The sequence below is a fragment of the Choloepus didactylus genome, chromosome 13, assembly GCF_015220235.1.
Source record: "Choloepus didactylus isolate mChoDid1 chromosome 13, mChoDid1.pri, whole genome shotgun sequence".
NCBI lineage: Eukaryota > Metazoa > Chordata > Mammalia > Pilosa > Megalonychidae > Choloepus > Choloepus didactylus.
Window position 1 is genome coordinate 58,057,523 of NC_051319.1, and position 27,722 is coordinate 58,085,244.

At 37.3% G+C, this 27,722-nt stretch overlaps 1 pseudogene; it reads left to right on the forward strand.

Moving 5' to 3' along the window:
• On the forward strand, positions 1-22,611 carry LOC119507712 (annotated as a pseudogene).
• The last annotated feature ends 5,111 nt before the right edge of the window (positions 22,612-27,722 follow it).

The following is a 27,722-nucleotide window of genomic DNA, read 5'->3' on the forward strand; positions in this document are numbered from 1 at the left end:
ATGTCTAAGAAACCAATGCCTAACACAGGTCTGGAAAATGATTCCCTATTTTTTTCTAGTAGTTTTATGGTTTCAATTCTTTTATTTAGGTTGTTGATCTATTTGAGTTAATTTTTGTACATGGTGTGAGGTAGAGGTACACCTTCATTCTTTTGCATATGGATATCAATTTTTCCCAGCACAATTTGTTGAAGAGACTATACTTTCCACTGAGTGGACTTGGCATCCTTGTCAAAAATCAACTGGCCATTGATTAGAGGGTTGATTGCTGAACTCTCAATTTGATTCCGTTGGTCTGTCTGTTCATGTGTCAGTCCCATGCTGTTTTGACCATTGCTTTGTAATAAGTTTGAAAATAGGGAAGTGTTATTCTTACCAATTTGTTCTTCTTTTCCAAGGTGTTTTTGGCTATTCAGAGCTCCTTAACCTTCCATAATAAATTTGATGATTGATTTTTACATTGCTGCAAAGAAGGCTGTGGGAGTTTTGACTGGGATTGCCTTGTATCTGAAAATCTCTTTCTTTGGAATTGACATCCTAACAATATTTGGTCTTCCAATCTATGAATATGGAATGTCCTATTTAGTTCTTCTTTGATTTTTTTCAGCAATGTTTTGTTTGATTTACTTGTTTAAGTTTTTTACATCCTTGGTTAAAATTTATTCCTAGATATTTGATTCTTTTAGGTGCTATTGTAACTGGAATTTATTTTCATAATTGCCTCTTCAGATTCTTCATTACTTGTGTATAGAAATACTACTGATGTTTGCAATTTGATTTTGTACCCTACCACATTGCTGAATTCACTTATTTTCTCTAGTATATTTGTTATAGATTTTTCAGGATTTTCTACGTATCGGATCATGCCTTCTGCAGATCGGGAAAGTTTTACTTCCTTTCCTTACTGCTATGAATATTGCTATGAAAATGTCTGTTCAAGTCAAATGCCATTTATTTCCTTTCCTGTCTAATTGCTCTGGTTAGAACCACCTCCAGAAAATACGAATAATTGTGATGGTAGTGCGCATCCTTGTCTTGTTCCTGATCTTAGAGCGAAAGATTTCATTCTTTCACCACTGAATATGATGTTAGCTGTGGTTTCTCATATATGCCCTCTATCATGTTGAGGAGATTCCCTTCTATTCCTAATTTTCTAAATGTCTTTATCAAGGTGTGCTGAATTTTGTCAATGTCTTTTTGCTTCAGCTGAGCTGATCATTTTTTTTTCCTTGATTAATGTGGGGTATAATGCATTAATTGACTTTCTTCTGTTGAACTACCATGGCATACCTCAGATAAATCCCACTTAATCATGTTGTATAATTCTTTTAATATGTCATTTTATTTAGTTGGTTAATATTTTGTTGAGGATGTTTGCATCTATATTCCTAAGAGATATTGGTCTATAATTTTCTTTCCTTGTGGTGTCTTTTTCTGGCTTGGTATTTGGCATTTAGAAAGTGTTCTCTCCTCCTTAACTTTTGCAAGAGTTCAATCAGAATTAGTATTAATTTTACTTATAATGTTAGGTTATTCACCAGTGAATAACCTCTCCTTGTTGAGAGGTGCTTGATTATTAATTCAATCCCATTTATTGTTATTGGTCTTTTGAGATCTTCTATTTCTTCTTTAGTCATTGTAGATCATTTTTGTATTTTTGGGGTATTTGTCTATTTCATTTAGGTTATCCAGGTTATTGGCATACAGTTGTTCATAGTATCCTTTTATATTACTTTTTATTTCTGTGAGGCCAGTAGTAATGCCCCCTTCTCATTTCTGATTTTAATTATTTGTATCCTCTCTCTGTTTTTCTTTGTTAGTCTGGTTAAAGGTTTCTGGATGTTATTGTTCTTTTCAAAGAGCCCATCTCTATTGTGTGTGTGTGTGTGTGTGTTTCCTCCATTTCACTTATCTCTACTCCAGTCTTAGCTATTACCTTCCTTCTGCTCACTTTAGGTTTAGTTTGCTTTTCTTTTTCTAATTCCTCCAGTTGTGTGGTTGGGTCTTTGATTTGAGATTCTTCTTCTTTTTAAATATAAGCACTTAGAGCCATAAATTCCTCTCTCGGCATTGCCTTGCTGCAACCCAAGGTTTTGTATGTTGTGTTTTTGTTTTCATTTGCCTCAAGATATTTCCTATTTTACTTTATGGTCTCTTTTTTTTTCTGACACATTGATTGTTTAAGAGTTTATTTTTTAATTTCCACATATTTGTGAATTTGTCAGTTCTCCCTTTGTTATTCATTTCTAGCTTCATTCCATTGTTGTCAGAGAAGATATGATTGTATGATCGAAATATTTTAAATTTATTGAGACTTATTTTGTGACCTAACATGTGGTCTCTCCTTTGTTTGTCTGAGAATGTCTTAATCTTTTCCTCAATATTGAAAAACAGTCTCACTGGACATAAAATTCTTGGCCAGCAGTTGTTTTCTTTCCGTACCTCAAATATTTAATACCACTGCTTTATAGCCTCCATGCCTTTTTATGAAAAAATCAACACTTAATCTAATTTGCTCTCCTTTGTACATAGCACCTGGCTTTTCTCTCGCAGTTTATAGAATACCTTCCTTATCCTTGGCATTCAATAGTTTGACTACTCTGTGTCTGGCTGTGGTTGTCTTTTACTTCATCCTGTTTGGGGTTTGTTGCCTTTCTTGAATGTGCATATTCTGTGTTTCATAATATTTTTTAAGTCTTCTGCCATTATTTCTTTGAATACACCTTCTACCCTTTCTTTCATTATTCCCTTTAAGGGATTCCCATATGTGTATATTGGTACATTTGATGCTGTTCCACAGGTCTGTTAGGCTCTGTTCACTTTTTTCATTGTTTTGTTTCTTTCTGCTTCTCATCCTTCATCATTTCAATTGTTTTGTCTTCCAGTTCACTGTTTTCTCTGCCAGACCCAATCTGTTGTTGAAACCTTCTATGGAATTTTTCTTTTCAGTTACTGTGTGCTTCAATACCAATATGTTTTTTTTTACATTTTAAAATGTCTTAAAGTTGGTAATCCTTTGCCCTAGGCAACTTTGAACTGTTTCTTGCACTGCTTTATCTGCCTGAAAGGTGCTTCTCATTGCAGGGCAAGTTCTGGGAGCGAGCATCATAAATGAGTTTTCTGGTTCAATCTTTCAGGCTTCCACCAGATAGATTGGCATGGACACAAAGGCTCCCCAGTATGCACACAAGAATCATTCTGCTCTCTTCAGAACAGGTCCAGTGACTCACAGTAGGGATGCAGGCTGGCTCCACAATGTGCCAGAGGGGTTGGAGGGGCAGCAAGGGAACCATGATCTTCTCTTATCATTTTTAATACTATGTTCTCTTGATTTGGCACTCACCCAGTTACTGCAATCCCTCAACTGTTTTCCAAAGTTTTAAGGAAGATGGTGCTGCCAGGTTTGCTAGTTGCTCAAAGAATCTGTGTGGGAATGACACCCTGGAGCACCTTATTCTGCCATCTTTTTTGTTCAGAACTCCACACTGCCACCCTTTAAATTCAGTTCAACTCATTGTGTTAACATATCAGCTGTCTGTTGGGATAAAGAAGAAAACTTTGGTTTTGTAGATTTTCTTCTTATTATTATGAAAGCAATGTTCTCTGCATTTTTCTATGTTATAAGCAAAACAAAACTCTGGATGGAGCTTAAAGCATAATCCTTTGTGAAAAGGATTTCCAAACCTTACAATAAGGAAGACCCCAAAGGAGAATGGCAGGCTGGACCTGAAATGGCTTGGATAAAATATCAGGAGAGTACAACCTAAGAAGGAACACTTAGATAAGGAAAAAAGAGAGAAACCTCTGAAGGTTGAGATTCATGGAGGTAGTTCAAAGAAATCAAGCTAATTTATCTGTTAGAAAATTGGAGGGCTGTAGCATTTGTCAGAGAGAGGTGTAGTTAGAATAGAAAAGGGCTAAGGAATGACTTTTACTGATGGCTTCTATAAAGGTCCAGATAAAGGATTGGGTAGCATTGCATAAAATCTTAACTCCACAGTCTTTTTCCTGGGCATATATCTCTGTATGAGTAATGTTGGTGCTGCAGATTTAGGAAATGGAAATTTCTACCCTGAAACCACTATTAGAATTCTGCCTAGGATTTAGATTCCCCTCTAATTTAGCTTGATTTCCCACCAAAAGCAGAGCTTGAAATGAGGATTTGTATATAGGTATAAATTTGGGAGATAATTGGGAGATCAACATAGGGAGTATAAGTGAAACACCATCAAGAGTGAACTGGGAAGGAAGAAAAGTCCATACAGGGGTGTGTTATCAGATTATTCACTGGGTCTGGACACTGGTGTTTGACCTCATCAGGACCTTCTGAGATTGCTTCTCAAATTGGCCACAAAAGATCTCTGAGGAGAAGTTCCTGTCTCATATTGTTCTGTGGGTGGGTGGGCAGGTGATACCTCTTATAGCTGAGCTGTGCATGTATGCATGCTGTGCCGGTTTGAATGTATTGTGTCCCCCAAATGCCATTATCTTTGTGGTCTTGTGGGACAGACGTTTTGGTGCTGGTTAGATTTGCTTGGAATGTGCCCCACCCAGCTGTGGGTGGTGACTTTGGTGGGATACTCCCATGGAGGTGTGATCCCACCCATTCAGGGTGGGCCTTGATCAGTGGAGCCATATAAAACATGCTGACTCAAAGAGACTGAATGCAGTGCAGCTGTGAGTGATGTTATTTGAAGAGGAGCAAGCTTGCTAGAGAGGAATGTCCTGGGAGAAGCCATTTTGAAACCAGAACTTTGGAGCAGATGCCAGCCATGTGCCTTCCCAGCTAACAGAGATTTTCCAGACGCTATTTGCCATCCTCCAGTGAAGGTACCCGATTATTGATGTGTTACCTTGGACACTTTATGGCCTTAAGACTGTAACTGTATAGCCAAATAAACCCCCTTTTTATAAAAGCCAATCCATCTCTGGAGTTTTGCATTCTGCAGCATTAGCAAACTAGAACACATGCCCAGTGGCTCCCTAACACTGTGCCACATGAGGGCATTGAAAAAGCCCTGGAAGAAAGCAAGAAACAGAGGGCACATAATTGAGCCAAGGAGTTGTCAAATCCTGCCAGAAACTGTTCATAGAATCACGTGAGACCAAGAGGATATGGAGCAGAGTACTAGAGGGTCTGAGACACCCCCTAGACTTCTGAAGTTTTTGCAAGGTAGGTAAGCGATTGAATTTTCTCCAACTGGGATTTGAGAGACAGGCCTCCTGATTGATCCATAGGAAAATTACTCCTTGTTTTCTCTTGGCTAGACTCCAGCCTGCAGGTAAGTCTCAGAACTATACAACTGGATCTCTGCCTAATCTTTCATTATACTCAAGGATCTGCAAAGGCGTGTTGAGGTAGGACTTTTTTTTTTTAATATACTACTATATTTCTATTTCATAGAAAAATAATGTATTTTTAAGTATGGCATTTACTTAGGGTGACAGTAATTCTCAGAGGTAAGAAATATTTGAAATAAGAAAAAATATTTTTTTCATATATACTTGAGAAATCACTTTCCCCTAATGTTTTCTTTGCTCTTGGTACTCTGTTGGCAGAAGTTTTCTGTGCCTTTGAGGAGCTTTCCAAGTGCTGGAGTTGTTTCATTCAAAGTTCACTTTCTCAAAGTTCCAATAACCCCAAATCTATATTATCCTCATGGTAGAAACTCAAATGTGCTGGTTTTCAAACAATAGGAATAAGAATATTAAGATTTCAAGTTGCTTTGTAACCACCTCACTCACTTTCACAACACAAAACAAAGTAAAGCAATAGAAACATTTATTTACAATGCGGTAAAAATACGTCTTGGGCATGAGGTGTTTTATTCATTTAAATATGGTAAGAAAAGTGAAAAGAAGGTGGAGATCATCAAGAAAAGAGTGATAGGATGTAGTTTTCCATCGGAGGAGGTTTAGAGAAAAATTTCTAAGAAGGAAGTAATACTTCTGCATCAGTAAGAGAGATGTCATGGTGGCTTTGAGGAGACTGGAGGTTAAATGGAAATAGAAAAAGATGAAGGAAGCCAGCTGAGAGTCTAGAGTTGGACCATAGAACTCTGGGAAAAATGGATGAATCTTGGTGGAAATCTCACATACATTTTTAACAGTAAAAGAAGAAACAATCACAATTCATCTTCTCACTCAGAATATTTAAAACAGTTGAGACTTCTAATTCAGAATACTAAAAATAGTTCATGCAATGTATCCATATGGTCCTTTTCACATGGGCCTTACATTGCTATAAACATTTTTACTTTCTTTCATAATTATTTACTTTATACAGCTTGTCCTCAGTATGAAATCAAATATCATTCCACTACTTTTTGGTAGACCTTTATGAAAAGATTATGCTATGAAATAACCGACAAGATGCAAATCTGACATTTGAAAATAGCCATCCACCTTTTGGCATTATCTATTGTGAAATTGAAAGAAATAAGATTCAACTACTCCTTGTCTCCAAAATGTTTTTTCCCAGCCACAAAGTGTAGGAAAAAACCCACCTTGGTACACTGCCACTGCCACTATTTGACTCCATGTCCTTTAGCTTCTTACACAATCAAATCTCCAACATATCAATGACCTTTTCTAACCCAAACTATTTCTAAGTTGGTCCTTTGGAACTCAGGAATCCAGTTTCCTATAGAAACAATATTATAAACTAGATTCAATATAGTTTATCAATGTAGTTGATACATTAACATCAATGTAGTTTTACTGCACATTTAGCATGACTAGAATATTAATTGGGACAGTCTGATTGCTGAGTCTTGAATTGACTTTGGGTAAGGGGTGAAGAGGGACATGCAGTCAAGCAGAACAAAGAGGAAAACATATCCTCCCTATGAGGAGTTCAGGGTTAATACCAGGAAAAGTGTTTAAATAAGGAATTGGAAATAAAAATGAAACTTCTCTTTTGATTTTTCACTTTGGTCCACAAAGTTGTCACATTAGTGTTAGAAGGGAAGCCATCTAATTCGGTCTACTTGATTTTGTCTGATTCACTGCCTCTTTAATTCTTTCAAAAGGCTAAAAAGGGATACCTGTTAATCCAATGGCAGCATTTAGGTAGTGTAGCAAGTCAGGTGCAAACACTCAGTGGTACAGAGGCAGACCTCATGTCAGGCAGCAATGCTGATGGCACAAAGGGACAGGCCACATCAGTCCTCAGTTCAAATCAATGTTACTTCCTACCTAGGCCATTTTTATGCTTGACAAACTTCTCCTCCTCAACAGAAAATCTCAAATGTCATCCTCACAAGGCAAAACATCAGTTTTCTGAGCCCTAAAGCTCTTGGCTATTCTACTAAATCAGTGCTCTTTATTTTTAATAAAAGAGGAGGAAGAGGGGTTGAGAGGGTAGAAGGAAAAGGTAAAAGAAGAGGAGAGAGTTGGAAAATGAGGAGGGGACGGAGGAGATAAGGAAAAAGGTTTTTTCATTCTGTGCTCGCTCTCTTTGCTCCCATTAGGTCATAACACACATCCTTAATAATATATTTGAGTTTAGATTTGATTTGGTGTTTGGTGCTTACTTATGAAAAATTACTACCTTTTAAAAGACTAACAATAATTAATATTTAGTGGGATCAACATTTTTAAATATTAATTTTAATCTACTGTATGTTTTCTGATTAAATTAAGAAACAAATTACCTATAGAAACTCTCATCTCTGAGCCTGTTCCCTTTGTATTTTGCATCCAACTTGGCTCTCTTCTTTTAACAAATCTCACAGTGTCTATGGCTTGATTTATATTTTATAAGAGAAGTGATTAAGAAAAGGTCTGAGTATAGATCTGTACAGAAGAATTCCCACTTCTCTGCTTTGCCCCAAACCAGATAGTTCATGAGAACAAGTGATTAGAGTTGCATTTAGTGACATAGAAGAACATTGCCCATTATTATACAATTCATTTCTCTCTTCCCCTCATCCCTTCTGTCACATTTCAACAGTAATGTCAGATTCAGGAGAATTGGATGTAGGGTGCATACGGATTATGAATGTTTCTCATGAATTTAATTTTATATACACACACACATGCAGAAATAATATATATAAGTGCACAAACATATATTTATATATGTATATCTGTATATATTCCACTGAAGTAAATATATGTTACTTTCGGATTTGTATATAGGGTTTCCTGTGTATATAGGGATTATTTATGTCAGGAATTATCATTCTGGCTTACATAATATTGAAACAGCAGTTCTTAAAGGAATTCTATCACATTTGCTGAAAATCATGAAGAACCCATTTACACATGCCACTGGGATTATTTGCTTATTCATCATCTCTCATATGAGACCATGAACTTCTAGAGGGCAGAAGCATTTTAATCATCTTTGCACTTCACAGCACTTAGTGAAGTTCTTAGTGCAAGACAGGTGTTCAATAAATATTGAATGACTCAATGGAAATAGTCCAAATTTTCTGCTTTCCATAGAATCTTTTCAGGCTGCACTTTTGACTTCACAGATCCTTTAATAGTCTGTAATATTAAATTATTAATTCAATTAAACAGACGTTCCCATGATGCCATAGGATGGGTCTCTCTTCTATAGGTGCAGGGTCAGCAAGTGCAATCTTATAAAATAACTGTTACGAAGTGTGACTCCTGATGTTCCTCTGTACCTCTGAACCTCATTTATTATTTAATAGGTATCTTTCTAAATGGATGATATTTATAATACTTATCTTAATTTCTTCAAGGCAATTCGAAGAACTCCTGATCTGTACCCTTTTAAAAAGAGAACTATCATGTCTCCATCCACAGTCCGATTTTTGCAATTTTGTGTATATTGTAGGCACATATGTTTTATATCAGCTTTTCTTAACTTTAGATATATCCTTTGCTCAAGTAAGCACCTTCATAATATATTTCCTGACTGTTTTCAAAAGTCCCTATGGCACATACACAAGAAGTTTTAAATGAAGCTTAATATAACTGAAAGTAAACTTCTTAAAATGATTTTACTTTAGATTTACCTTATTTCTCCCATCTTTTAATAAATCATATCCACTGTGTTGTTGAATGGAAAAAATGGATAACCACAAGAAAAAAGGTTTTTGGCTCAGGATGTAATAGTTGAAGAAGAGTGGTCCATTAGACACCATTGAAACCTCTGGGCTGGCAGAAGCTAACTTCTCCCCTTGCCAGAGATAAACAGCCTCATGGGCCCTGAAATTTGTATGATTTCCAGCTCCTCCTCTACCATCATTCCTTGCCTCTAAGTGTGTAACTGGAGTCAGCTCTTAGTATAGTCAGTTCAGGCAAGTGGAAACCCTGACCTGGAGGAAATAGATTATGCACAAAAAGAATTAACCTGGCTAATATACTCCAGCAGGAACTGGGGGAACTAGTATGGGAGGGGATTTTGGATTCTGAACCACAGGGACAGTATACTGTACTGTATAGGAGAGGATTTATTGGCTGAAATTTTCATTTATGACTCTGGATTTAATTTTCTGACAGGGGCACCTAATGATGAACCTAACAGACTATTAGTTAAAGTTAAAAACTGCTATTTACAGGTTATAGCATGAAATCAACAATGTCCTTCAGGGAAAGAGATGAAGATGCTGGAACTTCCTTTGCCTAGTATTTCTGAAATACTAGTATTTCTGAAAAAGTCAGAAAGGTGTTAAAATGGATTTACTGCATAAGACCTGAGAACAGACCACCAGACTCTGCTCCTCTAGAGCTATAAGAAATATGTTTAGTCATTTGTCTCATTTGAAGGTAGAAGTGATTCAGGGTATGTATGTATACATATTCCTGGGTGATCGTGAGTGATCTGACTAAATGGTCATACCCTTGATGGAATAAGATTCAAAGATTGAGAACAAGGAGTTCTGGAATTAGGCTTGTGGCAGAGCTTCAGAAGTGAGCATAGTGTGGAGATGCCTCAGGTAAATTTCTACTGGAAAGTGTCTACCATAGTAGAGACTCTCAAAAGCCAAGTGAGCAGGTTGGGTTGTCAGCTGGCCTCTCTCATCAGCCATCCAAGTTGTGGTTCATTGGCCTTATGAATAGAGATAAAAATAGAGGTTATTCATGGGCCCATAACCCACATGAACTACTTTTAATGCCAAGACTAATCTATTTTCTGCCACTTCTGAAACTCCATTCTGCCAGCAGCAGAGATAAATACTGAGTCCTCAGTGTGGTGTCATTGGAGATGAATGAAGATCAATCATTGGAGATCAATATGGAGATCAGCCAACCACTTTACCAATTACATAGAAACCTTCTACACTGAAGGGGGTAGTGATTTATCCTTATTAGAACTGATAGCTATTTTGGACATTTATTTGCCTCTGGTTGTGCCATTTGAGAGCTTACATAATATCTGATCTATCAATATGGTATCCAAGACAATAGTTTTTCAGATCAAGGGACCCAATTTATAGCAAGGATGTGTGACAGTAGGGTGATCTTTATGGAATCAACTGGCCTTATCATATACTCCATCACCTAGAAGTATTTAGCCTAATAAAATTGAAATAGCTTCTTATAGACATACAATAGCACCATTTCAGGGACACCACCTGGCTGGGTTGGGGTACTATACTCCTCAGTGTAGTAAATTTACTGAACTAACAGCCCCTGCATTTTTCTGAGACCAATAACTAGAATTGACGTTCGATTAGTCCTTCTCACTTCCAGTCACAGTGACACACTTATGGAGTTAGTATTTCCCACTTCTGTGAACTTGGACTGTGGTGGTAGAGAAAGCTTCCATTGGAGGTCATAGTTACTGTTCCTCTGAACTTGCACATGCAACTCCCAGTTGTTTCACTTTGGTCTCTTCATACCACTGGACAAGCAGTCAAAGAAAGGAATTACTATACTATTGGGGTAATCAACTCAGACTACCATGAGCAGTCATGGATTCATAGAACACAATGGAGGCAAATAGGAATATTTGGTGCTTCTGTATCCAGTGGTAATAGGAAATGCCAATTGCTGCAACTACACAGCTAGAAAGTGTGAAAGGAGTTAGGGGTTCAGACCCCTTAGTTATAAATCACCCCTTTAGACAAACAACCTTGACCAAACTGCTTCAGATCAAGGAAATCTAGAATTGACATTTGAAGCAAGAGATGATATGAATTACAGCCTTGGGACTAGCTGCAGTAACAAGGGGGGTGACTTGTTTCACAGATTTTCTTAAGTGTTTACAAGAATTGTGGCTCACTAGACCTTGGAGGGGATGTTGTGTCTGATTGGATTAGTATTTTTCATTTTAATGAAGAAGTGAGAGCATCTTGTTCTCACAAAAATTGGAGGCCTCAAATTGCAGTATGAAAGCAGGATGTAATAGAGGGCAGGAACAGATATGGGTGGTCCAATGGATTGTAGTACATGCCTCTGATATACTGGATCTCAAGTGTGATCTAAGACCAGCAACATCTGCATCACCTGCAAACTTTAAAAAATGTGGATTCTTTGGCCCTACCCCTGACCTACTGAATCAGAAACTGGAGGGGCATCCAGCAATCTGTGTGCTAACATGCCTTTTGGGTGATTCTGATGCTTGTACCAGTCTGAGAACCACTTCTCTTATATGTCACTTCAGATCCTTTCAAATTCATTATGTCTTCTTGTTCCAGCCACCACTGCGGCCACCTGTTCTGCATGGACTCCAGCAAACTTCACACAGGTGCAACCTCTCAGTGTCCTGCCTCATGCCTGTACCATGCTCCTTATGCCTCCTGCCCAAGGGCTAGCCTTTGGATGCCATAAGTTATAAAGTGCTATGGGATTCAGTTCAGCATCTAGGCTTGTGACATCTAGAGGTGTGTAGGAATTAGCAGCTTCTTTAAGGACACATTTTGGCACATGGGAGATAGGAATTGGGGGATATATTCTCACTTTATTCCTTTGGATAGATTGTTTTCATATGTTTCTTAGAGAACAATTGCATGAGATCAAGCAATTGGGAGCCACCAAATCAATAAAGTCTCCTTGTAATTTACTCTACTCTTTTTACTCTGCCTCACTCCTCTTGTCACTCAGGCCTGCTCGCTGGGATTGCATTTCCTTATTCAGTGGAAGTACATAAGCCTTTACTTCAGGCTCTAATTTCTGTGTAAACCAAGCTAAGGCAAAAGATCCGTTTTAGTTTGCTAATGCTGCTGGAATGCAAAACACCAGAGATGGATTGGCTTTTATAAAAGGGAGTTTATTTGGTTACAAAGTTACAGTCTTAAGGCCATAAAGTGTCCAAGGTAACGCATCAACAATTGGGTACCTTCACTGGAGAATGGCCAATGGCGTCCGGAAAATCTCTGTTAGCTGGGAAGGCACGTGGCTGGCATCTGTTCGAAAGTTCTGGTTTCAAAATGGCTTTCTCCCAGGATGTTCCTCTCTAGGCTGCAGTTCCTCAAAAATGTCACTTAGTTGCACTTGGGGTATTTATCCTATCTTAGCTTCTCCGGAGCAAGAGTCTGCTTTCAATGTCTGTCTTCAAACTGTCTCTCATCTGCAGCTCCTGTGCTTTCTTCAAAGTGTCCCTCTTGGCTGTAGCAGCTTGCTCCTTCTGTCTGATCTTATATAGTGCTCCAGTAATTTAATTCAGACCCACCCTGAATGGGTGGGCAACACCTCCATGGAAATTATCCAATCAGAGTCATCACCCATGGTTAGGTGGGGCGCATCTCCATGGAAACACTCAAAGAATTATGATCTAATAAACACTGATAGTCTGCTCACACAAGATTACATCAAAGATAATGGCATTTGGGGGGACATAATACATTCAAACTGGCACAAACCCCAATACATAAGTTCCACTTTAGTATCTGCAACTCTGATGCAGCCTTTCCACGTAGAAAATAATATGTAAAAGTAAGATTTTTGTAATAAAATATTATAATAAAATTTTAACATATTAAATGATAAAGCAAACTCCTGATAGCAAAGTAAGATACTCAGTATTTGCATTTAATTTCCTATTTTTTATTGTTAGGCAATTGTAGTAGACACCCAATGAGATGTTAACATAGTTAGCACACTGTTTACTCAATTTTGGTCTGCATATGCAGAACTGATCAGAGTTGTGAATTTTGCAACAGAATTGTAAGTTTCTACTTTATACTATCCAGAAATAAGGAACATACACCTTCAGGCCTGGATTTACCCTTCTTGTAAGTGCCATAATTTTTTAAAAAAATTATTTACACGTACTCTACATCCATCAAAAATATACTCCCTCCTGCACTCTCTGTCCCTTGGTGAATTTTAATCTACTTTCCATCCCTGTGGATTTGCTGTTACTAGGTATCTAAGTGACCTCATACAGTATTTGTCCTTATGTGTCTTGCTTATTTCACTGAGTAAAATATTGTCAAGGTTTTTTCATGTTGCAACGTATCACAGAATTTCATTATTTCTTATAGACTAAGTGGCATGATTTTTAAACTGTTCTTTCAGATTTCCTTCATCATGAATTGTTTACTTTGCAAAGGGGTAATGAAAGAGAATATACATATATATATATATATATATCTTCATTTCTTCTTGGGGCTCAGTGGATCTTAGTGGTTGAATGCCTCAGAGGGCAGAAATGCACTAAGGGAGGCTTCTTAATGCTTTTGAGGATCCACCTGGGGGCCGGGATGCTCAGTCATTCCTTGTTGTCTGAAAAACTCACTGGGCTCCCTTCATTGCTAAAGCATCATGAAGGAGTGTCTCCATCCCTGGAGAAAAAATGATTTCTGAGACTGGCTAACCTTGGTCTTGAGATTTGAGGGATGGTTTGAAAAAGTCCCTGATGTGAAATATTCCCTTAACTTACTTATTACAGTGTCTTAAATTTCCCATTAAAGATCCATTTTGTCAATATGAAGTTTGCTTCCCAAGAGGCCAGTGTTAAAATTCTCATTATTTCTTGAAAGAACAATACAGCAATGAATACTATACTATAGTAAAGTTGATGCCAATAAATCAGATAATTGAATATGTTGTAGAGGTATGTGTTGGAGGAAGGAGTAGATACCAAATCCTAAGGGATTTTCTGTTTTTGAAATGGGAAAGTAAATGAAAGAGAAAAATATATCAATTGGTCATGGCTATGGGACAGACTATAGCAATGCAAGTACCATTATTTTAGTATTTAAAAATCCCGTTGTATTTTATACATTTCCATAGGTTTTCAGTGATGATCAGTGGTAATTTTCATTATTCTTATGATATTCAGTTTAAATATATCCTACACTTGATTTAATTATTTTTAACCATTTCCCTATATGTGGCTCTACTGATTTTCTCCAATTTTGGAAAGTTAAAAGATATTGCAAATCTGTGTCTGCATATAAATATTCCTTTTCTGCAGAATTACGGCCTTAGGATATGTATTCTCAAAGGTACAATTACCGAGCCAAATTGGCTGAACATTTTGTCTTTTGCTACATATTTTTTTATTACAAATAAACAGCTGTGTTTGACTGTATTAGTTTTTCCACAATCTCAATGAAATCAAACTTTGGATGTTTCATTTAAACAAAATTGTTTTACCCACAGTTGAAGAATACAGTGGTGTCTTGAGAAATGTTTATTTTCCATTTATTTAAAAACTGACAATAATGAACATTTTCCATGTCTTTATAATCTTTGCTTACATAAATTATCTATTTGTACCCTTTGCCTATTTAAAATGAAAAGCAAGATTCTAATAAATTATCTTTAATAACTGCAATAAAAATACTTTGATCATCATGCTTGATGCAAATATTTTCCAGCATTTTACTTACTAATGTAAGTTGCTTTTGTACAACATTTAAATTATTTTTTGTGTATTAACGTACCAATTTCTTCCCCTTTCCCATTTTCTATTTTTTTCAATTCCACTTCCCAAATTCTAGACATTGGCATGCCCACAGATTGAGTTCTGTGTTTATCTTATCTTCTATATCTATACTCATTCATAGAGGATCTCATTTGTTCCCACCCTCCATTTGCCATTGTTTCATTCATATACCAATTATTTATAAAGCTTTATATCCAAAGTTGACTTCTCTGATTTTTACACTTATATATTCAGTTGCCTACTTTTCATCTATACCTGGATGCCTAATGAGAATCTCTGACTTTAAGTGTCCAATAAGAGTTCTTGAGTCTATCTCTCAAAACTGTTTCTCTCCCACTCTATCTTATCTTGGAAAATGGAGTTATCATACACTCAGTTTCTCAAGCCAAAACTTAGGATTAGTTTTATTCCTTTCTTTCCCTCAGTTCCACTCCCAGTTCATCAGTAAATCCTGCTGATGTCATTTCCATTTCTTTCCAATTCCACCTTAACCTAAGCATCATGATTGTTTATCTAGAACCTTAAGAATGAACCCTGCTTCAACTCTTGCCCCTCAAATATGAAGTCACATAGCAGAATCAAGCCTTTCATCTGCATAGGTCAGAACACATCACCACCTTGTGTCAAATATTCCATTGACTTCTCATCCCACAAAGAATAGAATCTAAACTTCTTGCCCTGGCCAGCAAGGCTTTAGATGACATTATATTACTGGTCCACACCTACCTCTTGTTCATTCTCTTTAATCACACTGGACATTTGTTCTGTCCTTCAAATATGTTAAACTTGACCCAACCCCACTTCTTTGCTCCTGCTGGTCTTTCTTCATGTAATGCTTGTCCCATTGATCTGTGCTTACCTGACTCATTTGTGTCATTTATTCATAGTTCAAATGTCACATTCTTGAAAGTCACATCTTCAATGAGGCTTTCCCAGACCATTTTACTGAAATCAAAAGCTCCAAAGTTACTCTCTCTGTTATATCATCTCATTTTGTTTTAGTAATAACAGTTACCATCATTTGATACCATTATTGATACCTTGTATTATTTTACAAGTGTACTATCTTTCTGTCTCCCAGGAATAGAGGCTCCATGAGAAGAGTTATCCAGTCATCTTGCCTGTCCTGTCCAGTTCAACATGGTATCTCCAGCATTTAGAATAGTCAAAGCAACTCAATATATACTTGGTGAATGAAAGCATTAATGAATTTTTGTATAGTCTTGCTATCCTGAGAATATCATTCTATAATGTGTCTGGACATCAGTACATAATTTTACTTGTTAGATTTTTAAAATTATGATTTCTTTCTTAATTTACAGTTTTTGAATAGGAAAAGCCATTGCATGTGTGCTGGTTTGAATGTATTATGTCTCCCAGAAAAAGCCATATTCTTTGATGCAGTCTTGTAGGGCAGACATATTAGTGGGGATTAAGGTGGAATGTTTGGATTAGGTTGTTTGCATGGAAATGTGCCCCACCCAACTGTAGGTGATAACTCTGATGAGATATTTCCATGGAGGCATGGCCCCACCCATTCAGGGTGGGCCTTGATCAGTGGAGCCATATAAATGAGCTGACAAACAGAAGCAACTCAGTGCAGCTGTGAGTGACATTTTGAAGAGGAGCAATAGCCAAGAGGGACACTTTGAAGAAAGCACAGGAGCTGCAGATGAGAGACATTTTGAAGACTGCCGTTGAAAGCAGACTCTTGCTCCAGAGAAGCTGAGAGAGGACAAATACCCCAAGTGCAACTAAGAGTGGTATTTTTTGAGGAACTGCAGCCTAGAGAGGAACTTCCTGGGAGAAAGCCATTTTGAAACCAGAACTTTGGAGCAGACACCAGCCATGTGACTTCCCAGCTAACAGAGGTTTTCCGGACACCATTGGCCATCCTCCAGTGAAGGTACCTGATTGCTGATGTGTTACCTTGGACACTTTATGGCCTTAAGACTATAACTGTGTAATCAAATAAACCCCCTTTATAAAAGCCAATCCATCTCTGGTGTTTTGCATTCTGGTAGCATTAGCAAACTAGAACAGCATGGTTCAAAATATTTAAGCTATAAAAATGCCATACTCTCATCACTCAAATAGAGAGAAACTGTTGTTAGAATCTTGAGAACATATCCAGTGTTTTGCATATATGCAGATAACTGCAAAAAATATTCTTATTTTCCACCATTTATTAAACACTGAACATAGCCTAATATAGCTGCTGTCTTGATTTTTACTTTTTTTCATTTAACCATATATGCTGGAGATCTTAATGAGTTTTCTCATTCTTTTTATAGGTATATCACATTCCCATTGCATAGATATACTACAATTAAAGTAACCAGTCCCAGTGCCCTATCAATGGAGTTTTGATATTTTCCATTATTTTACTTTTAATAATCTTCATTATATACATAGTACAGTTTCTAGGATATTACCAGAACTGGATTGTTGTGTCAAAATGTATATGCCTTTGCATTTTTGTAAATGTTCCCAATTGCACTACATAAATCTTATACAAATTACATGCCCATCAATGATGCATGATAATAACTGTTTCCTTACAGCTTTGACATCAGAAAGTTTTATGAAGTATTTGGATTTTTGCCATTCTAACAGATGAAAAATGGAGTAATTTATCTTTTTATGGCTGGATGTTGAACATCTTCAAATATGTGTAAATGCCACTTCATTTTCTTTTCTGCAAATTATATTCTTTGCCAAATTGTTTCAATTTAATTCATTTATTTGTTTAACAGACATTTACTATGTGGCAGGCACTGTTCTAGATACTAGGGATACAGCAAGTGTATATGTACCTGAGATATAACGGCAAATATCCTTTGGTATATGTCTTTTGACTTTGCTTATTTTTTCGCCCTTTGGTCATACACAAGTTTTGATGTTTATGTAATTGAATTTGTAATTCCTTTCTAAATCTTCCAGGAAGGTTCTGCTACCATCAGGCCTATATACAAGGTATGTAACTTTTGTGCTACTGAATAAGCTCCTCACCTTAGGAAGTCTGTTTTTCTGGTATTCTCTAAAATCTTCCTCTGCTGGGCCTCTCACCACTATCTTACTCTTGTGCAGCTTCTGCCAAATATCACTCACTTGCACAGTCATTACACATATTTTTCCATAAGCATATTATATGTGTCTTGTAGTTTCACTGAGAATGGGGTGTTTAGGAGAAACCTTTATCGCTTTTAAATAATTTCCCAGTGGAACCACAGGGAAGGGGGGATTGACATAGACAACCACATTCCTATCAGAAGTCCCTATATATTTATTTTTATAAGATACATATAATTATACTACCAACAATAGCCATGGTGTCAAGAAATACCCAGAAAAACAGTTTTGGCTGCCCCTGCAGTGACTAGCTGGGAGGAGGATGATTCATTTGTCAAAGGGCACTGATATTGAACGTGAACTGTACAATCAGAAAGTCATCAAGAAGGGATGAGACAGAATCGAAAAGTGCAAAATGGCAGAGAAACGCTGACTTTCATGACAGAATTGCTAACAAGATTAAAGATTTAAAGGTGCTTCTACCTACAGTAAAAGTGAAATCCCGTGAAACTTCGAGCATTGGTACTTACCATTAAATACAATATTTGGCTATGGCTTAGGAAAATGTGAATGAAATTTCTGTTTCTTAAATTTTAATTAATATCCTAGGATGCAATGTATTTGGTGGTGTGTTGAGTCTTGACATTGCCTAGTTTCCGTAGCATATATTCCTAGGCACCCCGAGAGAGTTAGTGATGAAAATGAAGGTGACATTTTTAGATCACAGTTAACCCAGGATTAGGCATGGCTGATATTCTCTCATCACAATGACTTAAATATAGAGCCAACACTTGGTTTTATAGGAGCATATTATCCAGTTCATAAAGAGCTGTGGCCCAAACACAGAAAGCAACTGGGATGATGTCATTTTCCCAGCCAGTCTCTGATCATGCAGCAGCCTTGCTGTGCTGCCTACCACTTCTCTTTGATGGAGAGGCAGGCAGTCTTCAGAATGGTATAGAAGGAGAAAGATGGAGCTGAACAAAGACATGCAACATAGTTGATACATTGGGAGCTCTAGATACAGCCAACTAAGATACATGCAGCTGTAATTTTTGATAAATTGTTTGGATTTTTAATCCGTTTATTCACAAAAAGGCAAAAAGTAATTCATTTGTTTTCAACCCTTATCAAATGGGGACCTCATGGAAATAGCTCTGAAACATCAAATTCCACTTACTGAAATTTAGGCTTAATCTTCAGGCATATGAGTGATAGGTGATACTGTTTTTACTAGATAATAGCAGAGTAAGACATAGAATAACAGAGCCCTGTTGGTATTTGCCAAAAAATTAGCCTGTAGATTTGCAGTTTGAGATGATGGACATAACAAATAGGTAATGGTGATGAGAAGTACCAGTTATGAGTGAACTGAGTTTGTGTTCAGAATAATTTAATTCATTTGAAGAATATTCAGTAGGAATTATGTCTACTTCCGCTATTTATAGGCAGTTTAGGCTTGACTGCCAAAGGATCCCTGCTATCTCAGGCTCACAAAACCTAAATTCGTAAATACAAGCAAGCTGTTTCTTGATTATTCATTAGAAAAGCACTTTATGGAAAATAGGCCAGGATGAATGCTACAGGACATAGCTTTTTTTAAATGCAATTTTATTGAGATATTTTCACATTCATATAATCCATCCAAAGTATATAGTCAATGGCTCACAATATCATCATAGAGTTGTGCCTTCATCACCACAATCAAATTTTGAACATTTTCCTTACTCCAAAGAAAATAAAAATAAGAATAAAAATAAAAGTAAAAAAGAACAGCCAAAGCATTCCATTTCCCCCATCCCATCCTATTTTTCATTTAATTTTTGTCCCCCTTTTTCTACTGATTTGTCTATTCACTGGGTAAAGGGAATGTGAGCCACAAGGTTTTCACAATCGCAAGGTTTTACATAGTATGTAGTCACACCATGTAAGCTACATAATTTTACAATTGTCTTCAAGAATCGAGGCTACTGGTTTGCAATTCAATAATTTCAAGTATTTTCTTCTATTCTAATAAACTAAATACTAGAAAAGGATATCTATATAGTGCATAAGAATGCCTTCCAAAGTGACCTCCCGACTCCATTTGAAATCTCTCAACCACTGAAACTATTTCATCTCATTTTGCATCCCCTTGTTGGTCAAGAAGATTTTCTCAATCCCAAGATGCCGGGTCCAGGCTCATCCCCGGGAGTCATGTCCTGCGTTGCCAGGGAGATTTACACCCCTGGAAGTCAGGTCCCATGTGGGGGGCAGGGCAGTGAGTTCACCTGCCGAGTTGGCTTAGCTAGAGAGAGGCCACATCTGAGCAACCAAGAGGCACTCGGGGAGATTCTTAGGCACAATTATAAGTAGGCTTGACCTCTCCTTTGCAGTAACAAGCTTCTTAAGGGCAAGGCCAAAGATTGACGGCTTGGCCTACTAAATTGGTAGTCCTCAATGTTTGTGAGAATATCAGTAATAACCCAGGTGGGGAAGTTCAACATTTCCACATTTTTCCCCAGTTCCTCAGCTTTTAAGGAGTTCATTTGTTTATATGGAACTTACTCCCACTCCCATAACTCTAAAAATGAGTAATGTCTTTCCAATTGCATATTCTTTTTATTAACATTATAAACATTTTACAAAGACAGACATCCCCTAGTCTTCACTGTACTACTAATAGAATTTACTAGTGGCTCAATCGTGTCATCTGTACACAGCCAACAAAACGTTTTTGGAAATAAATTTAGATCAATGAGGCACTGACACACAGATAAGAAAATAAAATCAAGGGTCTTTATAATTCAAATGGGTAAACTTTGATTTTCTGCTATGCCCTGTGTCTCTAAAATGCATGCATTAGCATTTTAGATGGTATTTCACTGACAAGTAGATTGTCATGAACTAAATAATGATCAGAGAAGGAAATAAATTATATTTTATACGATACTATTGAAACTGCTTTTTTTCCTCCTTTCTCTGATGAAGAAATATTTACCACATCTAAATTCATTGTACACATAACTAGAGAACCAATGAATTATGAAAATTACCCAGAAAATTTAGAACAACAAACATCTTCTCTGAATTAGAATGATAATTTGGGAAAGTACATTTTCTTGCTAGAATAATAGACAAGATTCCATGCATTGAAATCAAAAGAGAATCAGAAAATGTGAATATATGTGTGTGCATGTATTTTATTTAAGTTTTATGTATATATTGTACCAATGATCACACTAAAAAATTAAATGCAAGTGATCGATACAGACACAGATATCATTTTAACTTTATACTGGATATTTTTTCTCCTCTATACTAGAGGAAATATTAACACTACTTGTGAATTACCTCAGTTTTCCATTGTTCCCATATTATTCTCACAGTCACTATGAGAATAATCAGATGATTTTTTATTTACAGAAAATGAGTTCTTAATTTTCTGGGACCTCATAATTCTTCAAAAAATAAAAAACTGCAATGAAAGATGGTGATTTTGAATCTCCTCCATCCTGCAATTCAGTTCAGGCACCCTGGACTTTCTCCTTCAAGGTGAAATCTCTCTCAGATTAATACTGTCTACACTGGTTTCCAGGTCTCCACTCCTCTCTAAGTTTGCTGATTTACAAGATAATTTAAGAAAAGCATTTTTTTCTTTTCTTTTTTTTTAAATCCCCGTTGCTTAAAAAGATTTTTTTTTTTTAATGACACAATTTATATCAATTAGGTATGATTCCAAAAAGAGTCATACTTTCCTAAGGGCAGATCATTCAAAGTTTACCCTCAGGCATAATGCTTCATATTTCTACACTGAAACATATCTTTAAAATTATCTATCCTTAGCCTGGAACATTAGCACATGTTTGGCATATAAGTACAGCAGTTTAGTATTTTATGCTTATGAGGTCCTTTATTTCCCAAATCCACAAAATTGAATTAACTCCTAAGCTTATTGCTCTTAGTTTCTTTTAAAACATAAGTCACGATTCCCTGTTCAGTTGCTGTTGCTGCACTTCCCCTTCTCTTCCAGCGAGGGAGAGACACCAGTGGCGTGGCCAGGCCCAGCCACCGCCACAGCCGCTGTGGAGGCACAGAGCAGCCAGACACAGACGGGCTGTTTACAGGGTGACAGTGCAAACACAGCTGTTTGGGGGGTTCGCTGATGATGGTTCGAGGGCCAGCACTATCTCCTTCTCATCGTCGGCCTCCAACCAGCAAACTGAGAAAGAAACAAACATCCCCAAGATGAAGGAGAGTAAAGTCAGCATCAGCAAAAACTCCCAACTCCTCTCTACCAGCGCCAAAAGGATTCAGAAGGAACTGACGGACATCACTTTAGACCCTCCACCTAACTGCAGTGATGGCCCCAAAGGCGGTAATATCTGTGAATGGAGATCAACCATTCCAGGACCTCCAGGATCCGTGTATGAGGGTGGTGTATTCTTCCTTGGTATCACTTTTACACCGCAATATCCCTTCAGACCTCCAAAGGTTACATTTCAGACAAGAATCTATCTCACTGTGATATTAACAGTCAAGGAGTTTTTTGCTCAGACATATTGAAAGATAAATTGGAGTTCAGCACTGATTATTGCTGAAGCCCTCCTTTCTATCTGCTCACTTCTTACAGACTGTAATCCTGCCATCCCTTGGTGGAAAGTATTGTGACTCAGTAGATGACCAACAGAGCAGAACATGACAGAATGGCCAGACAGTGGACCAAGAGACATGCTACATAAATTGGGTTTTCACAAGTCTTACATTATTTGTCACAGAAGACAGCTGCTTATGATTGTGTGGGGGAGGGTGGGAGTTAGTAGAGTAGGGTGTTTCTATAACAGAAATTATTCAGTCTTATTTCCTAAGATTTTGTTGTAACTTGAGGTATCTTGCTACAGTAGACAGAATTAGTAATAGCATCTTTTAAAATTGTCATTAGTTCTGCGATATTAGCTGAAATGTAGTACAGAAAAGAACATACATTTAGACATTTGGGTTCTGTTCTTATAGTATATACATTTAAAAGTCTCATTTTGTACAGGCTGCATACATGGCCTTTTTTTTTTTTTTTTTTTTGGCTTTTATAAAAAGGGGGTTTATTTGGCTACACAGTTATAGTCTTAAGGCCATAAAGTGTCCAAGGTAACACATCAGTAATCGGGTACCTTCACTGGAGGATGGCCAATGGCATCCAGAAAACCTCTGTTAGCTGGGAAGGCACGTGGATGGCATCTGCTCCAAAGTTCTGGTTTCAAAATGGCTTTCTCCCAGGATATTCCTCTCTAGCAAGCTTGCTCTCTTCAGAACGTCACTCAGCTGCACTGAGTTCCTTCTCTTTGAGTCAGCTCATTTATACGGCTCCACTGATCAAGTCCCACCCTGAATGGGTGGTGCCATGCCTCCATGGGAATGTCTCATCAGAGTCATCACCCACAGCTGGGTGGGGCACATTCTAAGCAAATCTAATCAGCACCAAAACATCTGCCCCACAAGACTACATCAAAGATAATGGTGTTTGGGGGACACAATACATTCAAACTGGCACAGGATCCAAAAAGTCCAAGGGAATGAACTTCAAATTATTAGAAATATTTTTTTTTTTTTATAAAACGGGGTTTATTTGGTTGCAAAGTTGCAGTCTTTTTTTTTTAATTTAATTTTATTATTTTTTTATCTTCATTTTATTGAGATATATTCACATACCACACAGTCGTACAAAACAAATCGTACATTCGATTGTTCACAGTACCATTACATAGTTGTACATTCATCACCTAAATCAATCCCTTCATTAGCACACACACAAAAATAACAAGAATAATAATTAAAGTGAAAAAGAGCAATTGAAGTAAAAAAAAACACTGGGTACCTTTGTCTGTTTGTTTTCTTCTCCTATTTTTCTACTCATCCATACATAAACTAGACAAAGTGGAGTGTGGTCCTTATGGCTTTCCCAATCCCATTGTGACCCCTCATAAGCTACATTTTTATACAACTGTCTTCGAGATTCATGGGTTCTGGGTTGTAGTTTGATAGTTTCAGGTATCTACCACCAGCTACCCCAATTCTTTAGAACCTAAAAAGGGTTGTTTAAAGTGTGCGTAAGAGTGCCCACCAAAGTGATCTCTCGGCTCCTTTTGGAATCTCTCTGCCACTGAAGCTTATTTCATTTCCTTTCACATCCCCCTTTTGGTCAACAACATGTTCTCCGTCCCACGATGCCGGGTCTACATTCCTCCCCGGGAGTCATATTCCACGCTTCCAGGGAGATTCACTCCCCTGGGTGTCTGATCCCACATCGGGGGGAGGGCAGTGATTTCACCTTTCAAGTTGGCTTAGCTAGAGAGAGAGGGCCACATCTGAGCAACAAAGAGGCATTCAGGAGGAGGCTCTTAGGCACAATTATAGAGAGGCCTAGCCTCTCCTTTGCAGCAACCGTCTTCCCAAGGGTAAAACCTATGGTAGAGGGCTCAACCCATCAAACCACCAGTCCCCTATGTCTGTGGTCATGTTAGCAACCATCGAGGTGGGGCAGGCCAACACCCCTGCATTCTCCACAGGCTCCTCAAGGGGTCACTACATACTTTTTTCCTTGTTTTTCTTTTTTTTTTTAGCTTTCCTTTCTTTTTTAAATCAACTGTATGAAAAAAAATTAAAAAAAAAAAAACATACAATAAAAGAACATTTCAAAGAGACCATAACAAAGGAGTAAGAAGAAGACAACTAACCTAAGATAACTGCTTAACTTCCAACCTGTTCCTACTTTACCCCAAGAAAGTTACCTAATATAGCAACATTTCTGTGAACTTGTTCCTACTATATCCATCAGAAATTAACAGACCATAGTCATTCCTGGGCATCCCCAGAACGTTAAATAGCTTATCTGTTCTTCTTGGATTATTGTTCCCCCTTCCTTAATTGCTCTCTATTGCTAGTTCCCCTACATTCTACATTATAAACCATTTGTTTTACATTTTTCAAAGTTCACATTAGTGGTAGCATGTAATATTTCTCTTTTTGTGCCTGGCTTACTTCGCTCAGCATTATGTCTTCAAGGTTCATCCATGTTGTCATATGTTTCACAAGATCATTCCTTCTTACTGCCGTGTAGTATTCCATCGTGTGTATATGCCACATTTTATTTATCCACTCATCTGCTGAAGGACATGTGGGTTGTTTCCATCTCTTGGCAATTGTGAATAATGCTGCTATGAACATTGGCGTGCATATATCTGTTCATGTCACTGCTTTCCGATCTTCCGGGTATATACTGAGAAGTGCAATCGCTGGATCGAACGGTAACTCTATATCTAGTTTTCTAAGGAACTGCCAGACTCACTTCCAGAGTGGCTGAACCATTATACAGTCCCATCAACAATGAATGAGAGTTCCAATTTCTCCACATCCCCTCCAGCATTTGTAGTTTCCTGTTTGTTTAATGGCAGCCATTCTAATCGGTGTTAGATGGTATCTCATTGTGGTCTTAATTTGCATCTCTCTAATAGCTAGTGAAGCTGAACATTTTTTCATGTGTTTCTTGGCCATTTGTATTTCCTCTTCAGAGAACTGTCTTTTCATATCTTTTGCCCATTTTATAATTGGCTGTCTGTACTCTTGTCATTGAGTTGTAGGATTTCTTTATATATGCAAGATCTCAGTCTTTTGTCAGATTCATGGTTTCCAAAAATTTTTTCCGATTGAGTTGGCTGCCTCTTTACCTTTTTGAGAAATTCCTTTGAGGTGCAGAAACTTCTAAGCTTGAGGAGTTCCCATTTATCTATTTTTTCTTTTGTTGCTTGTGCTTTGGGTGTAAAGTCTAGGAAGTGGCCCCCTAATACAAGGTCTTGAAGATGTTTTCCTACATTATCTTCTAGGAGTTTTATGGTACTTTCTTTTATATTGAGATCTTTCATCCATTTTGAGTTAATTTTTGTGTAGGGGTTGAGGTAGGGGTCCTCTTTCATTCTTTTGGATATGGATATCCAACTCTCCCAGCCCCATTTGTTGAAAAGACCATTATGACTCAGTTCAGTGACTTTGGGGGCCTTATCAAAGATCAGTCGGCCATAGATCTGAGGGTCTATCCCTGAATCCTCAATTCGATTCCATTGATCTATATGTCTATCTTTGTGCCAGTACCATGCTGTTTTGACAACTGTGGCTTTATAATAAGCTTCAAAGTCAGGCAGTGTAAGTCCTCCCACTTCGTTTTTCTTTTTTAGAGTGTCTTTAGCAATTTGAGGCATTTTCCCTTTCCAAATAAATTTGATAGACTAGCTTTTCCAGGTTTGCAAAGTAGGTTGCTGGAATTTTGATTGGGATTGCATTGAATCTGTAGATGAGTTTGGGTAGAATTGACATCTTAATGACATTTAGCCTTCCTATCCATGAACATGGAATATTTTTCCATCTTTTAAGTTCTCCTTCTATTTCTTTTAGTAGAGTTATGTAGTTTTCTTTGTATAGGTCTTTTACATCTTTGATTAAGTTGATTCCTAGGTACTTGATTTTTTTAGTTGCTATTGAAAATGGTATCTTTTTCTTGAGTGTCTCTTCAGTTTGTTCATTTCTAGCATATAGAAACATTACTGACTTATGTGCATTAATCTTGTATCCCGCTACTTTGCTAAATTTGTTTATTAGCTCTAGTAGCTGTATCTTTGATTTCTCAGGGTTTGCTAGGTATAAGATCATATCATCTGCAAACAATGACAGTTTTACTTCTTCTTTTCCAATTTGGATGCCTTTTATTTCTTTGTCTTGCCGGATTGCCTTGGCTAGCACTTCCAGCACAGTGTTGAATAACAGTGGTGACAGCGGGCATCCTTGTCTTGTTCCTGATCTTAGAGGGAAGGCTTTCAGTCTCTCACCATTGAGTACTATGCTGGCTGTGGGTTTTTCATATATGCTCTTTATCATATTGAGGAAGTTTCCTTCAATTCCTACCTTTTGAAATGTTTTTATCAAAAAGGGATGTTGGATTTTGTCAAATGCTTTTTCAGCATCTATTGAGATGATCATTTGATTTTTCCCTTTCGAATTGTTAACGTGTTGTAATACATCGATTGATTTTCTTATGTTGAAGCATCCTTGCATGCCTGGAATGAACCCCACTTGGTCATGGTATGTGATTTTTTTAATGTGTCTTTGGATTCGATTTGCAAGTATTTTGTTGAGGATTTTTGCATCTATATTCATTAGGGAGATTGGCCGGTAGTTTTCCTTTTTTGTAGCATCTTTGCCTGGTTTTGGTATTAGATTGATGTTAGCTTCATAAAATGAGTTAGGTAGTGTTCCATTTTCTTCAATGTTTTGAAAGAGTTTGAGTAAGATTGGTGTCAGTTCTTTCTGGAAAGTTTGGTAGAATTCTGCTGTGAAGCCATCTGGCCCTGGGCATTTATTTGTGGGAAGATTTTTGATGACTGATTGGATCTCTTTGCTTGTGATGGGTTGGTTGAGGTCTTCTATTTCTTCTCTGGTCAGTCTAGGTTGTTCATATGTTTCCAGGAAATTGTCCATTTCCTCTACATTATCCAGTTTGTTGTCATACAGTTGTTCATAGTATCCTCTTATAATTTTTTTAATTTCTTCAGGATCTGCAGTTATGTCACCTTTTTCATTCATTATTTTGTTTATATGGGTCTTCTCTCTTTTTGATTTTGTCAGTCTAGCTAGGGGCTTGTCAATCTTGTTGATCTTCTCAAAGAACCAACTTTTGGTGATATTTATCCTCTCTATTGTTTTTTTTGTTCTCTATGTCATTTCTTTCTGCTTTAATCCTTGTTATTTCTTTTCTGCTACTTGGTTTAGGATTGGTTTGCTGTTCATTTTCTAGCTTCTTCAGTTGATC